The 18101-nt window shown below is 33.9% G+C and overlaps 1 protein-coding gene across 1 annotated transcript in view; it reads right to left on the minus strand.

The window, feature by feature from the left end:
- Window positions 1-18101, minus strand: part of LOC123265626 (protein jim lovell) — a 170965-nt gene that overhangs the window by 97977 nt on the left and 54887 nt on the right. Inside the window, exon 2 of the mRNA XM_044729439.1 lies at window positions 7499-7575. The gene's annotated coding sequence lies outside the window, so the exon portion shown is untranslated. The remainder of the gene's footprint in view (window positions 1-7498; window positions 7576-18101) is intronic.

Genomic DNA, 18101 nt, shown 5'->3' on the forward strand with positions numbered 1-18101 from the left:
TTAGTCCTAATTTATAATTAAAAATTTATATTTTACTAATTTGTAAAGAAAATTTTTTCAATCAACAAGAAAATCAATTTTTCTCTCTTAGTAACTTTTCAGCCGTACTAACTTGTAATCGGGTCAAATGTTGTTTTAATAGTCTTAACAACAAATTTATTTTATGTTTGTTATTAACTAACATATTTATTTTTATAGTTTTAAGAAAAAATTTTTTTATGTTCGTTATTAATTAACACCTAAGTTTATCAAGATCGTGTTGTCAGCATGCTAAATCCTTTATTTGTGTTTTTTAATTAGTTTTTTTTAATTATCCTAAATAATTTATAGTTAAATATATAAACAATAATGTTTCTAAGGTTGAAATAATATAAAAGTCTTTTCAATAAACAACTTGATGCAGACATTTTGTACTTGTCCCACCAGTCACAAATGCCTGTCCCACCAGTCACAATAAAAAAAATTAGGAAAACGGTTGACCCTAAAGGCCATCCCTGCAACTTCCCGCTAATTCCATACTTAGGCGCTTAAAATTGCACCAATGACGTTTTTGAGCTCTTCGAGCTTAAAAATAAAATTTATGAGTTATTTTAAGCTCTCTGAGCTCAAAGAGATTGCTTTCCTATGCTTTTGAGCTCTTCAAGCTCAAAAGTCTGATAAAGATTTGATAAGACACTATTTTTTGAATTTTTAAACCGCAATAACTTTTGAATGAATAAACCGATTTTCACGCGGTTGGCAGCATTTGACGCAGTTTTTCAAGCCTTACAATGAATCTAAAATTTTGAATTGATCGCGCTAGGAATTTCGGAGTTATTCCGAAAAAACACTTTTTTCGGTTTTCTTTCGTTCACGATATCTCTCGAACGAATAAACCGATTTTGACCGGACTGGTGGCGATCGACGTGGTTTTTTGAGGTTAAGAGCTGATTAGTTTTTGTAATTGAACCATAAAGCCGTTTAAAAGTTATTCCAAAAAAACCACATTTGAAAAAAATTTTTTTTTCAGTTTTTTGAAGATTTCTCAAAATTTATTGATCTGAATCGGTCCAAATAGTTTTCAAAATCTAAGTTTGGTCAAGCCCTTTCGAATGGCACCAACCACGATGAAATCGGTCAAGCCGTTCAAAAGTTATAAGCGGTTCACATACTTTCACACACACACACACACACACACACACACACACACACACACACACACACACACACACACACACACACACCGTGACAGACTTGCGGGGATAGTCAGGGAAGCTTCCTGTGACCTTCAAACGTCGAGATCTGATAAAAACTCGATTTTTGCAAAACGGGGTGAAAACAATAACTTCCCGATTTTTGAAAATCTTCAATTTTTTTAGCGGGAAGTTAAAAATTTTTTTAATAGTTTCTACGTAGATAATCAGTCTAATTCTTCATAATATTGAATGTTTGTAGGATAAATTTTGTATCGAGAGGGAAGTATTTTTTAAAAGTTTAGTGGTCGAACTGAAATTGGACTTTAAGTATACCTTCGGTAAGAGAGAAGGATTTTCCTTAGTCCCACTAGTCACACTCAATCAAATGATAAGTACGAGAAACTTAAAAAGTAATAGATGTTTTTGACGAAGGGATGTTGTTAATTAGTTATTTTTCTATATTATAAGATAAATTTTATTATAGTGTAAGTTTCAGTGACATAATTATAGCTTATAATTGATGGAATTCCAGAGTCAAATGTCCCACCAGTCACTATGGAATGCCCCATCTTTACTTTGATGATCTTACATTTTACAATTTACGATGTTACATCGTAAAAATGCTTATAGAAATCGATAAACTACGAATTTTTACGAATCATATCGGACCGTTTCCGTATAATGTAATATAGATATTGTAACTGTTTGATAATCCTGATATTTTTTATATAATATCAAAATCATTTTTATTGTAAAAATCATTATTGTAATCATATGGAAATCTTTTCTATCCTAAAAATATTTCTTTCCATAACAATAAAGAAGTGTATTTCATAATATAGATAATTTTTCACGAAGTTTATTTAATTATTAGGATACAATTTTTTCGACAATCGCATCGTATTTCGTTACAATAATATTAGTTATCATAGAAAGCATTCAAAAAATGGTTCCTATCTTGTTGTAATATTTAGAAATGGTACCTACAATATATGATATAACCATTCTTATAATTAATCTATTTCCAAAATTCATAAAATGGATCCTATAAAGATCTAATAACAAATTAGACCATCACAAATTTTCTTTCCATGGCCGCCAAATAAACTCTTTACAAAAAACCCAATTCATCTGCCAATCTCAAGATTTCATCAAATCAGGTTAACCCTTTCTTGAAAGCACATCATGCATGTAAATTAACGAATCGATGGACAGGAACTTAGTCAGCTATTGATATAATGAAACAAAGTAACGATCCAACACCTCAGTGATGCGAAAATAGCCGGTGAGATGCAGAACAAGGCATTAGCACATCCACATGTACATCTATAGAAGCTCCTGATACGCGAGTTGGGAATTCACCGTCAAGAGGAAGAAAGAGGATCTCCCCTAGCCAAAGCCCGGAGAAGCTAGATGCTGGCGGTGGATGCAACTGGAGGGTCCACTCGGGTGCTCCTTGGTAGTTGTCCAAGCGTGTATCGGGAAGCGGAATACATGGATTGAGCATGTGTCTATGAGTAATTTCGCCCAGTAGTTTCAACTGAAGCTAGTGTTGGTTCCAGAGGAGTGTGTGGGGTATTGACTAGCCGGCTGGTCCTTCCACACCAAGGGTTTGTGGCTAAGACGTAAGACGGGCTGGTATGGTGGGTGGCGGGTAAAGGGTGTTGGGAACTGCTGCTACTGGTGGTAAGATGGCTGTGCAGGACCAAAAGGGGTTTAAACTCGGGTGCTACGGAAGATCGAGGAAGAGGATGGAGCTGGGTGAGAAGGAGAGACGCTGGAAGAAGGTGGACTAGCTAAGACTGATATGGATTGTAGATTATTCTGGACCTCGGGTGCGGCCTGGCCAAGGGTTAGTATCTATAACCCTTTCTCCTGTTGGACTCTCTCTTCCCACTCGGCTGTCTTTGCCACCCTCGGACTATTCGCGAGTCTAACCACCTCAGATGCTGGCTCCATCCCGCACCATCCACTTGTATCTTCTTCCTCTTGGAGATCTATCTCTATGTATTCTATATCCAACATTCGGGATTCTGTATTCTATAACTTGGACCCAGACCGACTTCGTTCCTTCCCTTCTTGGTCTTCATCTTTAGTTTTCCTCAAACTCCAGTTCAAGCAGCCTCCGTTCTCAGCCCGGAACTTGAGCAGTCCACCTCTCGGGTTACTGGGAACTCATTCCGTCCCACTGGCGGTTAGGCCCGCCGAGGAACCGGTGCATGCCTCTGATAATCCGACGTTGTACGAATTTCAGTCTATATGCAATCTCTCAAGCATCTCCCAGGAATTCATCGCCGGACATCATATCGTATTTATACTGAATAATCAACGATCCCAAAATACGAAATACTTTCGTGTCTTCAACTACGATTCGCTTCAATTACAGAGCTTTGATCTCACTTATTGCCAATTATCGACATGCGTGACTGTTTAAATTCTGAGTTGGGAAATATTTTTCTCACACACTTCAACGAACTGTTTTCTCAAGTCTTTTTACGTTTCTTTGCTTGGATGTGTTCTTAGGGCTAGCGATGCGTTGATAATTAGTCTTAATAACAGGTACTGTTGGATGATTCCGTTTTGCTGGTGACTTGGCTAAAGGCTGTGACAGTCTTCATGCCTAGGCTTGAACTCTCACGGCAAATTGAAGCAGTGATATCTTTAAAACAATGTTGAGTTAAGTATGGAAGATTGTCATTTTTTAAAGAAGCTAAAAAAATTTGCTAGAAAATTTTAGGGGTTGTTCAAGATTTTTGATAATTTTTCTAAACTTTTTTGAAATTTTTTTAAACTAATCTTTGGAGAAGGTTTTTTGGGGCATTCCATAGTGACTGGTGGGACATTTGACTCTGAAATTCTATCAATTATAAGCTATAATTATGTAACTGAAACTTATACTATAGTAAAATTTATCTTATAATATAGAAGAATAATTAACAACATCATTTTGTCAAAAACCTCCATTACTTTTTAAGTTTCTCGTAATTATCATTTGACTGGGTGTGACTGGTGGGACTAAGAAAAATCCTTCTCTCTTACCAAAGGTATACTTAAAGTCCAATTTCAGTCCGACCACTAAACTTTTAAAAAGTATTTCCCTCTCAATACAAAATTTATCCTACAAACATTCAATATTATGAAAAATTAGACTGATTACCTACGTAGAAACAATTAAAAAATTTTTTTTTATTGTGACTGGTGGGACAGGCATTTGTGACTGGTGGGACAAGTACAAAATGTCTACATCAAGTTATTTATTAAAAAGACTATTATATTATTTCAACCTTAGAAATATTATTGTTTATATATTTAACTATAAATTATTTAGGATAATTAAAAAAAAACTAATTAAAAAACACAAATAAAGGATTTAGCATGCTGACAACACGATCTTGATAAACTTAGGTGTTAATTAATAACGAACATAAAAAAATTTGTTTTGAAAACTATAATAATAAATATGTTAGTTAATAACAAACATGAAATGAATTTGTTCTTGAAACTATTAAAACAATATTTGACCCGGATACAATTTAGTACGGCTGAAAAGTTACTAAGAGAGAAAAATTGATTTTCTTGTTGATTGAAAAAATTTTCTTTACAAATTAGTAAAATATAAACTTTTAATACTAAATTAGGACTAAATTAGAATGAATTAGAGAAATTTTTTAATTTTAGTCATTTTCCCATTTCGCATGGAATGCCCCATATTATATTTAAAACATCAAAATAATTATAGAAACATTTGTCGTACTTTATTACGATCTAAACATCATATAGGAATGATATTTTAATGATATTTTAATTACCGAAATGGTAACAATGACTACTTCATGGTAAATATAAGACTTCCTATGCATCAAAACTGCATTGAAAAAACTCCGATAAATTTGCAACCTCAAAATAATCAATTTGTTGTTTCCTAGTAAGAAAAATAAGCAAAATAGGGCAGAGTTAATGATGGTCCCCAAAGACAAGGCAAGGCTACGGATCCGTTACTGTCAAACAGTGGCCGTCTCAGCTTCTACCCGAGCGCCTCGTACACGTGAATCAATAGCATTAACCCATTCCACCCCATCAAACGTTGTAGGGACTGGAGTGAGGAAGCGAGGGGGTGAGTGCAGGAGCCGAAGGATGCGAATAAGACACACAGAGATAGGAGTAGTCGACGGGGAACGGAGCTAAGGAGGGTGGCAATAGTAACAATCCTGAGGTATTTAGCCGTTTCTCAACCCCTCGGACAGAGTAGACCGAGAAACAGAGTTCTGCTGAAAGAGAGAGTACGGAGCCAAGATACCGCTAAGACCGTCCGCTTGCCTCCTGTACAACTCCCTCATACCGCAAAACCCACCCTCTCCATCCTCTCCACCCAACCACCCTCAAGTCTTATACACGCTTACCACTCCTGCAAATGTATCGCCGTACTCCACACTCTACCCACACAACCCAAACTTAATGTCAGTGTAAACTTGCATACACTGGACCTAACGGGTGATACTCTTCCTTCCTCTATTAGATTCCATTCTCCGATACATTTTTCGACCCTTTCTTCAGTTATGTGAGTTTTCTTCACATTCCATTGCTTTCTGACCAAATTGTCCGTTTCCGATGTCTTTGTACAGGAATTATCACTCCAACAATGTGTTAAAAAGTTTGATCGTAATTTTAGAGGGAGCGACGAAACAAATGAGGGTAATCAAGTGGCCGAGTTTAAAAATTAGAATCATCAGTGGATTCATTGGTGATAATTGGTTGACAGATCACTTTAAAATCAAAATTAGTTGATTTAGTTCTGTTGGAATGAAGGTAGTTCTCTTAACCTCAATAAATAACTCAGTAAAAGTGGTTTGGTTGTTTCATTTATCCAACCTGAGGTAGTTTTGGGTCTAAAAGATCCTAAAGAGTCCTTATAAGTCTAAATTAGTGATTATGTATTGAGTAAGTTTCAAAAAGGGGAGGTGTAACATTTTTTGTGTATTATCTCCTGGATTTGATCGTAATCTTACCAATTGGAGATACTTTTGGTAGTTCACTTATTTTTTCAAAACTTTAACTACCGGGACATTCTATAGTGACTGGTGGAACATTTGACTCTGGAATTCCATCAATTATAAGCTATAATTATGTGACTGAAACTTATACTATAGTCAAATTTATCTTATTATACAGAAGAATAACTAATTAACAACATCCCTTTGTCAAAAACCTCCATTACTTTTTAAGTTTCTCGTAATTATTATTTGACTGAGTGTGACTGGTGGGATTAAGAAAAATCCTTCTCTCTTACAAAAGGTATACTTAAAGTCCAATTTCAGTTCGACCACTAAACTTTTAAAAAATACTTCCCTCTCAATACAAAATTTATCCTACAAACATTCAATATTATAAAGAATTAGACTGATTACCTACATAGAAACAATTAAAAAAATTTTTTTTATTGTGACTGGTGGGACAAGTACAAAATGTCTGCATCAAGTTGTTTATTAAAAAGACTATTATATTATTTCAACTTTAGAAACATTATTGTTTATATATTTAACTATAAATTATTTAGGATATTTAAAAAAAAAAACTAATTAAAAAACACAAATAAAAGATTTAGCATGCTGACAACAAGATCTTGATAAACTTAGGTGTTAATTAATAACGAACATAAAAAAATTTGTTCATAAAACTATGATAATAAATATGTTAGTTAATAACAAAGATAAAATGAATTTGTTGTTAAAACTATTAAAACAACATTTGACCCGGATACAAGTCAGTACGGCTGAAAAGTTACTAGGAGAGAAAAATCGATTTTCCTATTGATTAAAAAAAATTTTCTTTACAAATTAGTAAAATATAGACTTTTAATAATTTATTAGGACTAAATTAGAATTAAAGAGAGAAATTAAAAAATTTTAATCATTGTCCTATTTCGCATGGAATTCCTCTACTATTAATTAGTAGTTAACTTTCTTAGTTCACGAATATGATGATATTTTGAATTAGTAATTTTTGGACGGATTGGAAAGTTAAATTCTACGATGAAAAAAGATGTTTTGATAAGTCAGCGGGTTGCATTTAATCAAGGAAAAAATTAACTTTTGTTTGTTTTTGACAAACCAGAATACTCTATTGATAATGATTGTTTTCAAGCAAAATATGAATACAAATATGACTTGTAATCCCAAAATTTCGCTCATAAGGACATTAATTCCAATTCGTTTTATTCAGTTAACATGGAAATGAATTCCCGGGAGTTATTTGGCAGCTGGGAGCTTCGCACCTCGAATGATTAACTTTTGATTGCTGGTTAAATTAAACGTAAAGGTACTCACCGATCCATGAAGGCACCACCACAATCCTCATCCGGATACGGTTAACTTGACTCTTTTCCGAGGATTTGTCCTCAAACCTGTAAAATAAAAGTTATGATAATTAAAACATCTCTTTGACCCTCGAATTACCAAATCTAATTATTCATAATATTCGTCTACTAAATAAAGAAATCCTCAAACGTTAACACTTTAAAAATTCATTTGTCCAGGATTTACAACCGGGACAAAGATCAAAATAATTAACGTAATAAAAGATCTATTGAATTTTTATAACGACTTGGAGCCCAGGAAGGCCAGGAAAGGGAAAGAGCTTGCGAAAGAGAAGAAGATGGAGAAGGAGAGGATTGCAAAGGGTGAGCGGGTGAGAGGGTTAGAGTAGAGCTTTTGGTTAATGGTCTTGGCAAGTCTGTAGTCCGCGTCTTATTTCTCAGCGAAGGATCAAATGGTATATAGATATATCGAGGCAAGTTGGATTGGAGATGGAGACGAAGATGGAGATTCTGAAGGGTAGATGCCCAAAGGAGAAACAGAGGGCGTTCATAGACGTCCGGTACGGTTTTAGTCTCAACTCTGTGTACCCGGTATACTTAGTACATCTCAGATGAGAGAGAGCCAGCCACCCGGAGAAGGACACCCAGTGAGACAGCCTTATTCCAGAGTCCAACAGAGAGGACTCGAAAAGGCAAGACCAGTGCAGAATCAGACCAGTCCAACAAAGCCAAGACGTAGAGGATACTACCGACATTACAGTACAATCAGCGGCTAAGCCGGGCATTGATTTTGCGTACACTGTTCCGCACATCATTTGTGTGCTTCTAGGTCCTTTCACAAATACACTCCTTCCTTACCGGGATACTGCCTGTTTATTCAATCCCATTCCGGATGCCCTTATTCGATAAATTTTAAGCTACTTCCAAATACTTCCAAATACTTCAAATCTTCCTGCATTTTTATCGGACTAGTTTTTATTTTCAGAAGCTGTCGATGATCGATGGTGCGATTTTTTAAGTGGGTCTCAGAATATTGCACGGGGGTGAAGTTTGCGATGATCAGGTGGTCAATTGAAATGGGCGTGATGAAAAGAGTTAAAGTCGTTTCAAGACTCACCGGAAAGAAGTTGGTGGAACTTTGTAACTACTTTTAGAAGTGGAAGTGTTTTTATACTGAACAGGATGTAAGGAGTCTTGTTTTTGAGATTTAGTGTCTTGAATGGGTTGATGGGTAACGGTCCTTGAAAACATTGAGTCAATCAAACTGTTTTTTTTTTTTTTTCTATTACCAAGTGCAGATTTATTTGATGCATCTAAATATATTCATAAAAGGATATAACATCTTAATTTTTGAAAATCATTGATTTCCATCACAGAAAATTAATGAAAAAATTTTTATATATAATTGTAATGAATTACGACATATTTTCGTCCTTAAGCACTTAATTACTCAACAAAACTATTTTTATACCTTAATTTCTAGTTTCGATAGATTTCATCATATTTTATACGATTCGTGACATTATGATACATTTTGAATACAATAAAAATGTTTAAGCTTGTACCATTAATAACATATGTGTCAAATATCAAATACAAAGTCTCTTTTGATTTACGTAGTAGATTTACCTATGCAACATTGCATTAAAAAACAGAGACAATTTTTTATTAACTACACGGAAAAAAGAAAACAGGAATAATTACAGTATAAAATGTGAAATCGGTCCCATCGTAATCAAAACTAGAAAAATTACAGTTCAAAATAACATTTTTTTAAATTCAAATTTTGAATGTTAATTTTCAGAGCTTTTAATGTAAATATTAAATTCTACAATGTTATTCCTATAAAATCTGTAATAATTACAATCTGAAATTGTAATTTTTCCAGTTTTCATCACGGAGCGCTACGTTGCATTATACACTATGATTTTTTGAGTTTTATTTTTTCCGTGTATTACCATCACATGCTCTGAATTTACATTTTTAATTATGCAAAGTATTCAATATGTTATTTCTTTTCATTACCTAAACTTTTATTGAAATCTAAATGGTACTTTTTGCAAGAAAGAAATTTGGAAAACAAACCCTAAAGGCCATCTCTGTAACTTCCCGCTAAATTTAGTCATTAAGCGCTTATAACTTTGCCGCCTGTTGTAATATTTTTGTATTATTTTGAGCTCTTTCTTTTACTTACAACTAAACAAAGCAATATCAAGCTTTGAAATTGAATAGGGTTCTTCATTAAAGTATAATAACAGAGCTGAAAAAAAGATAAATCCTAAAATTGTATATATTTTTAGTTATCTTGACCACACCACCATATTTTAACAGTTATTTCCCCTATAATACTCGTTTTAAAAAAACGGGTATTTACACTAAAATTGATAATTAATCTGGATGTCATAAACTCACTAAGCATTTAGGTATTTAATAATCTAGAGCCTTCGAATTCTTCTACGACCTTGAACTCAGGAAAGCTTAGGAACCAAAGTCTGCAAATACTCTGCATAATTTATAGTTTAAAATGATATGTACAAAACATTATGGCTCAAATCTATTAGTGTTTATATTTTTTCTAATTTTTCATTATTATATTTTACTATTTGTGCCATCATTTATAAATCACAATCCATATTACTGATAATGAATATGTTTATGGTTTTACATGTACTTAAATCATTAAATATTATACTTTTGCCATTCGGCTTTTAGCTTTAGCATTTAAATTTGATTAAATAAATAATTAAATAAATAAATAATTTACTAAGCAGTGTTTTTAATTAGTTCAGTAATCATTCTTCTTGCCACTAGAATATTTTTTTCATACATTTGTACAAGAATTATGGATTAAAAAATTCAATTAATATCTAATATTTCAACTCGGGTGACTATTAACGATCAATTAATGACTTTTCACTAATGCAGTTTTAGAAAGTAAAGATCCCGGGATACTGGCAGTTGTCCTTCCCCTTCCTCAACGTACTACCCCTTGCCGAAGACTTTTGTCCGCAACGCTTTCCTCCATCAAACAATCCATACTGCCCACTTGCGTATTTAGATTCATTGTCTTTTAACGTACGTAATAATGGTTTAATAGAAAAGACGCTTGCTGCGCTTACAGGGTCCGGGAACGGGCTGCAAGGCTCGGTGAAAGGGTAAACTAGAATAGAGTTTTGTTAACGGCATATTAGAAAAGGGAGTCGTTAGCAAATGTGCCCCGGCTTTGTAAATATATATATTTACACGTTTGTGTTTTAGGTTACGTAAAAACTACCGGTGGATTAGGCTTGCGTGTCGATGGCATCTCTCTATTTAACTTACCAGCTCCTGGACTCATACTTTATACGCAATCAATCTGTTTGTATAATAAATACCGGTAATTTCAATACTTCAATGCCAGACTTTTTTTAATGGGTTAACTACTTTTTTTAATGCTCACATTCACGTACTTTGTTTATGGAAGCTTTGAGTTCATAACGTGTTTCTTAATTGGGCGCCGTTATAAATATATATTTTATACATCAAGATCCAGTTTTGTAAATTTAGTTTAGGTTGTTTTAATAATGGGTTCAGAGCTTGTATAAAGGTTTGATGAATTGCTAGTGTTGATAAAAATTCATAAAGTGGAGAAATTACAAGATTCACTGCTGGGAGCACTTAGAACATACTTGGAAACATTTAAATAGAAGCTATTATTTCTGCAATGCACTTATACACAACATTAGAGACACTTCTAAAGAGTTTAGTTACAACTTTCAAAGTTGTTATAAAGTTACAATGGTGCTGTGTTTTTGAGGGTTTGACTTAAATCTGATGATACTGAATAGTTTGCTTCTTTTTAAAATTATTTTTTCTGCAGAGAAAAAAAAAGAAGTATTTTTACACTGAGTAAATTTTTTATCTAGTAAAGAATCTGATATTCTTGCGAGAAAAATGATTGTTTAATTCCTAGAGGAATGCATATTTTCACTGAAGCAAAATTTGCTCTAACTAAATTGTTAAATGTTAACCAATAACTGCGTAAAGACAAATTTTTTTAATGTTTGACAATTTTTAAACTAGCAATTGCTTTTTATATAATAATTATCAGCGCAAGGTAAAAATGAGGAAAATTATGGTGCCACTATTGCTATTAATAGCATGGAGTATTAGTCCCAGGATTAAACTACTTGCTCAATATTTTGTATTCTAGGAGAAAAAAATACTTCTTTTCAGTGTGATAATAATAATCAAAAGTGTTTAAAGAAAACTTTATCGAAAACGAACCTTTTCAGTGAAAACATTGATATCAATTAACAATTTTTCCAATTTCTGAGACCTGTTGTCAATTTAGGGACTAACTTGTTCAATATTTGAATTTAAAAGCGCACATTTTTGCCTCTACCAAAAGTTTGCTAGAAACCGAAAGCCCAGGGTTCGAATCCCGACAACCATTCTATTACTTTTTCCTCAAGTTCAATTTCTATGGGCAGCAAAAGCTACCTTTGGTAGATATCACTGAGGACCTAGCATTAGGGTTCAAATCTGTCCAAATCATTCGAACCAAGCAAACTATTCAAAACTTCTAATAGCATCACCAAATCTTTCAAATATTGATCAACTTCTACTTTTGAATCTAACAAACTGATATAATCCTTTCCAATTGATCCAAAGTTCGAATATGTGCATCCTCTTTAAAGAAGTGATCAATTTTTACAATTGAAGTTCAATATTATATCAATAAAACTTTAGTTTTAGTACTTTTGATAACAAAAGTATTACCTTTAAACTTTAGTTAATAATTTAAATAATTTCATTGTTCCACGTTAACTTCACAAGATTGCAATCCTAATTCAAAACAATTTCTATGGGCAACCAAAGCAACCTCGGTAGATATCACCAAGGACCCAGCATTAGGATGCCCTATTGGAAGTCTCCTGCTTTTGGCCAGCCCTTGAAGATCTCAGTCTTAGAGCGCTTTTGGTCCTCTTCCGCACGTATTAAGGGGGCGGGGGTTTCGGGGGCTCTTGAACGAGCTGGTACTTTTAGGGTGCGTACGAAGAAGAGGACCAGCAAAATTCTGCATCCTTGCCAGAAACTAGTGCATTAGGGGCAGAAGTGTGGAGATTTAAAAGAAATTGTCGGAGTTGTGTGCGGCTGATGAGTGAGGTGGTGTACGTGTGAGCCCGGGATTGTCGATGGGGATGGGCCGGGGGGTGAAAAGAAGAAGAAGAAGAGGAAAAGACGGTGAGCAACGAGGTTCTGTTGAGTCGAGTAGACTAAACGGGGAAGGGGATGTTGTGAGGAAGAGAAAGAACCAGGAGAAGGGTGGAAGAGTTTCTCGAAAGAAAGAAAATGAGTTGAGGCTGGAGCTTTACTTAGCCGTAGACGGCACCAGGGCTACGTCGGTTTCGCTGGCTCCTTTGCTTCCAAATGTAAGAGAGGGTTCGCGAATGTCGGGTGGAATGAGTGGAGCGTTCATCAGCCCCGAGGTTTTAAATACGAGCCTTGAGGAAGGGAACTAAGGAAGAAACCACCCCGAGTTTACTCCCAAGATTCTTACTCGCTCTGTTTCGATGCTTTTTAGGGTGACGCTCTCGCGCTTCCACCCCCTCCCGCTCTTACGGCCTTCTTTGACTCCCCGTTCCCGGCCGGCTTCAACTACCCCAACCCAGTGACGGATTGATTAAAAATATAAAGGGGCGAAAGTAACGCGGAGCCCGAGAGAGCTCTAAATAATTTCCGATTTTAAAAACTAGGCGAATGCGATACACTCTTACGATTCTACGGGATACTCTTTTTTGACGTTTTTTACGGAGTATCGACGAGGCCTCTTCTTCTGCTGAAAGGGATGCTTTAGATGGAGCCGAGGGAACCAAATGTTTCGTGTAATTATCGAGAGAATGAAACAAAGGAGACGAAGAATAAATAATAGCCTTTTCTTATGGATACAGGATGTAGATGGAGATATTTTTAGAGGGAAGATTCGGGACAGAAAACCTCCGGGCTTATTTCACGACTAAGAAAAAAATTTTAAGATATCACGCCGTTGCTCATTTCGAAGCTTTTGGTTTGATGTGTGACGTTTGTTTTAAGATTTTTTGTTAATCTAACTTTTGCATTTGTTTTTTGATGAAGTTTTTGGACAATTTTGATAATTAACGATTTAGTTTGAATAGTTAGGTCATATAGGCGTAAAATTTTAAAATCTATATTCTTGATAAATCTTTTTGAAACTCAGCGTAATTGTTCTTAAGAGCATTCTTAAAGTCATATTAAAAAATGAGACGTTGGGTGGATAGTTTGGAAGGTACTGCAATTCAAAACTTTCAAATAATTTTTAAACGTGATGACTTTTCAAATTTTTATAAGATGTACCAGAGTTATTATAAAGCGAATAAGCAAAATTTTGTGGTCAGTGTATTTATATGATAAAATGGGTTTTTATGGTTGAATTTGGTGTCGTTGGAAAAGTCTTGACCTGGAGTTGTGCCTTTTCATAATTTCATATCATTCTCACCAATAGTCAATTTATGATGATAAGTATTTAGGCTGCATTTGAAAATGCTCTATCTCTAGAAACATAATTAAGAAATGACCTTGTATCTCGTGAACTATTGACATTTTTAAAGATATAAGCTCATCCCGATGTTACACTCATCAGGAGCTTTAATTTAAGTACCCACATCAATTTTTCATATATTTCATGTATTTATATATATCATATATATGTAGATATGAAAAATATGATAAAAATGCAAGTGGGTACTCAAATGAAAACTCTTGATGATTGTAATATCGGGATGTACTTATATCTTTAAAAACGTCAATATTTAAGAAAGTACAGTGCAATTTAACATAATTAAGAAACGACCTTGTATCTTGGGAACTATAGACATTTTTTAAGATATAAGCTCACTCCGACGTTACACTCATCGAGACCTTTCATTTGAGTACCCACATCCATTTCTCATATATTTTATATATTTATATATTTTACAAATACCATATATATAAAATAAAAAAAAAATGCCATGTGGGTACTCAAATGATAGCTCTTGATGAGTGTAACAACGGGATGAGCTTATATCTTTAAAAACGTCAATAGTTAAGAAATTACAATGCAATTTAGCAAAAGTTATAATTTAACAAATAAAATTTTATTTATTTATAGGTCACAAGTCACGGCAGTCACATAGTTACTAGTTCAGCTTTAATATCTGTAACTAATTGGTTTTTGAGACCAAAAATAGTCTATTTTTCCAACAATTTGACAAAATTTTTACTAAAGTTTGTATAAGTTCAAACTATCATACATTTGCTGATTCTTTTTGAAGTATCTTCTAAATGCAACAATAACTTATCAAATTTCTATAAAAAGTATCTAAAATCTTGTTAAGTAAGTTTTAATTTCTAATTAATTTTCTATACGAAAAATTTCCAATTTGAAAAAATTTTATAAAAATTTCAATTACCACACTTTTATTGATTCTTCCTAAAATAACTTTTGACTAAAATAATCATTTTTGATCACACATTGTTCAATTTCTCACCCGAAAACCAACTGCCCAAAATCCATATAAATTTCCCAATAATAAAACCAACTCTTTTCTTCCCAGCAAACTCTCAAGTAAAGCGCGATGGATTTCCGAAATTAGTCGTAAAATTAATCGAGGAAATTGTGAGCCCTCTTGGAGGCTGGTAGGTTCAACACAGAGTTCGTGCGTAGTTTTAAATAGTGAAGGATGAGCGTGTTCTAGGGCTGGTGGATGCCTTGTGGCCCGGGGTGGACTCTCGAGGGTGAATGAGGAAGATAAAGAACGCTCGCCAGAAGAGGGTAAGGGAGGACGGGAGGCTCTAAAGTATAAGAAGTAAAAGAGCTAGGCTGAATAAGAGGCGAGAAAGAACTAGATGGGCCGTCGGGGGGGTGTGGGATGGCCGTCGGAGATAAGACGCAAACGAAGCCCCTTCGCGTGTCTCGATCGATAGCTCCACGCGGAAAATTCGAAAGTAAGATGCAATTAAACAGCGAGAGCGAGAGCTAGGGTAAGCAAGAAAGGGGTGAGTAGTTTTCTTCTTTCGAGTCCCCGAGCCCGAGACTAAGGCACCCCCCCTCACTCCATCGGTTCAGTTCCTGCTGCTTCAACTTCTTCTACATCTCTTTCTTTCCTTCTTTTCTCGGTCTTCATTTTCTCAATTTCGTTCCTCCTTTCCTCGGTTTTCTTATTCTTCTTCTTGTTCTTATTCTTCTTAGCCATCCCTTTGGGGAAGCAACCCTTTTTCTCAACTGGCTCCGCGACCCTCCCCCAGCCATCGCGTATTTATATTGAGCGTCTTAAAGCATTTCCTCGGGAGCGTCATTCCCATGCTTGGCTCCCTTTCCTCTCTCCGACACATCCAACTCCCCGCTGGCCTCTTACTCTTCTTGGCAACCCGGACCCGGAGGAGTAAGTACAACCAAAGGAGAAGAAAAAGAAAGAGTACACTCAGTAGGGTGCTCTGAGAAAACTCGTGACGTCACTTTAAATACTCTTCCGAGGGGTGGGTGGAAGGGTCTGTGGGAATTGGTAGTCCCGTGTTCGAGCACAGAACACCCACTCATACTGCCTCAGCTCGAATGAGGAAACCAACTCGACTCTTTTGCCCTTTTTCATCTCTTTCTCTTCTTTTATTTCCCTTTATAAGACACTGACTCACTTGCATTCACCCCTTTATCTCCGACGCTCGCTCTCGCTACGGCTGTAACTCTCATCCCTCATCATCGGGTTCTTTTATAGATATATATATTTATGTATTATATATTATACAGAGACGTAACTCTTTGTCTTTTTGAAAAGTATGTGTTTCAGTGAAGACGTTATCTAACGACGCTATGAGAATTAGCGAATCTCTGATGCTCCACTGGACAGTTTTTGTTTTTTGCATTGTCCGTCAAAGCTATGAGAGTTCGCACGTAAATTGGGTTTTTTGACCAATTAACACAGATTTAAGTCTTGATCTTTAGAACATTTATTTGATGTATCCGAATTTTTTATTCAAAGGGGTTAAATTAATTGCAAGGATTTTATTTATATACAGAAAGAAAAATTGTATGACTGGGGAACAAAATTCTTGGCTCAAGTGTTGGCCGGAGAAAAAATTTTTTTGAAATTCTATTCTTGGTCGAATTTTTTCTTAATTCAAATTATCATAAATACTTGATACAATACATTTTTATATTTGAGAATTTTAGATACTTCAGGGAAGCAGCGCCACCTACTTCAGCTGAGAAAAAAATTTTCTCACCTTGAGAAAATTTTTCTCGACAATATTTGATACCTATTTTATATTATTTTAGCGTGCAATTGTACATATTGAATGAAAAAAAATGATGAAATATTATTTGATCTTCCCATTTGACATGTTAATCAATAAAAATATTAATAAAAATTTTCTTCTATCTGTATAATTATTTTTTTGGAGCAAAAGAGAAATTTTCTCAAGACAAGAAAATTTACTTCTATCAAGAACTAAATTTTTTGGAGCAAGAAGCTGAATTTTCTTAAAATAACAAGATTTTCTTGACTTAAATAAATTTTCTTGGATCAAGATATGTATTTCTTAAAGCAAGAGAATTAATTTTGTTGGAATAAGTGAAATTGCTTGTGTCAAAAAAAATTTTTTTTTCGCTCAAGAAAATAATTAGGAAGAAAAACATTTTCTTTGCTCAAGTGAACCTTTTTTACTGTGCGGATTTTTGATTCGTTCAATCCATCGAAGTGAAATTCACGGCAAGGATTTTATTTATATTATTAAAAAAAAACTCTGCGAATTTTTTATTATTTATTGGATCAAAATAAAAAACTGTTATTAATTTGAAAATTATAAATGCGTATTTAGAGATAAAATTTTGATATTTAAAATAAATTGTATAAATATTTTTTTTAATTTATAAAAGTAGCATTTTTCTATAAATTCTCTCTACAATAATTTATTTGTTTAAAAATCCCAAAAATTGCCATATAAAAATTAATTTCATTAAAATTTTATTTAATTAAACTTAGTAATGCTAATAATTTATTATTTTTAACTTTTTACGTCAGGATTTATCTACAAGACTTTAAACAAAATAATCTTTATGAAAATTAGGTTCAATGTTCCAAAGTCAAATTTTTAGAAAAATATAATTAATATTTACAAAGTTAATCTTTAGATAAATTATTCTAAGCATTTGTTAGTAATTTGGCATTTGAAACTTGTTGAAGCTAAATGAAAATTTATTTAATGTAAAAACTCCGTACTCGAATATTTTTTGGATTAAAATTCATAAATTAACTCCGGAATGACTCCGCTGAAAAAAACTCTAGATTTTCTCCGTACTTGAAGTGTTTTATTTCTTCAAGAGACAGAAATCAAAATCTATTTCCAAATTTTTACAGTGCATATAATTAGTTCCAAAACGATTCTAATTTTTTGCCAAAAAATTCAACAAAATTTATAATTAATCTTTCAAAAAAATTTTCTGTGTAAAAATCAAAAGCTCAAAAGTAAAATTTTCAATTGGCAATAATTATGAGTAACATAGAAATAAAAAAAATAATTGAAGATGGAATTAACGACGACTAATAGCAAAAAAATTTTTAAAAAAATTCCAG

The sequence above is a fragment of the Cotesia glomerata genome, linkage group LG5 (assembly GCF_020080835.1).
Source record: "Cotesia glomerata isolate CgM1 linkage group LG5, MPM_Cglom_v2.3, whole genome shotgun sequence".
NCBI classification, from domain to species: domain Eukaryota; kingdom Metazoa; phylum Arthropoda; class Insecta; order Hymenoptera; family Braconidae; genus Cotesia; species Cotesia glomerata.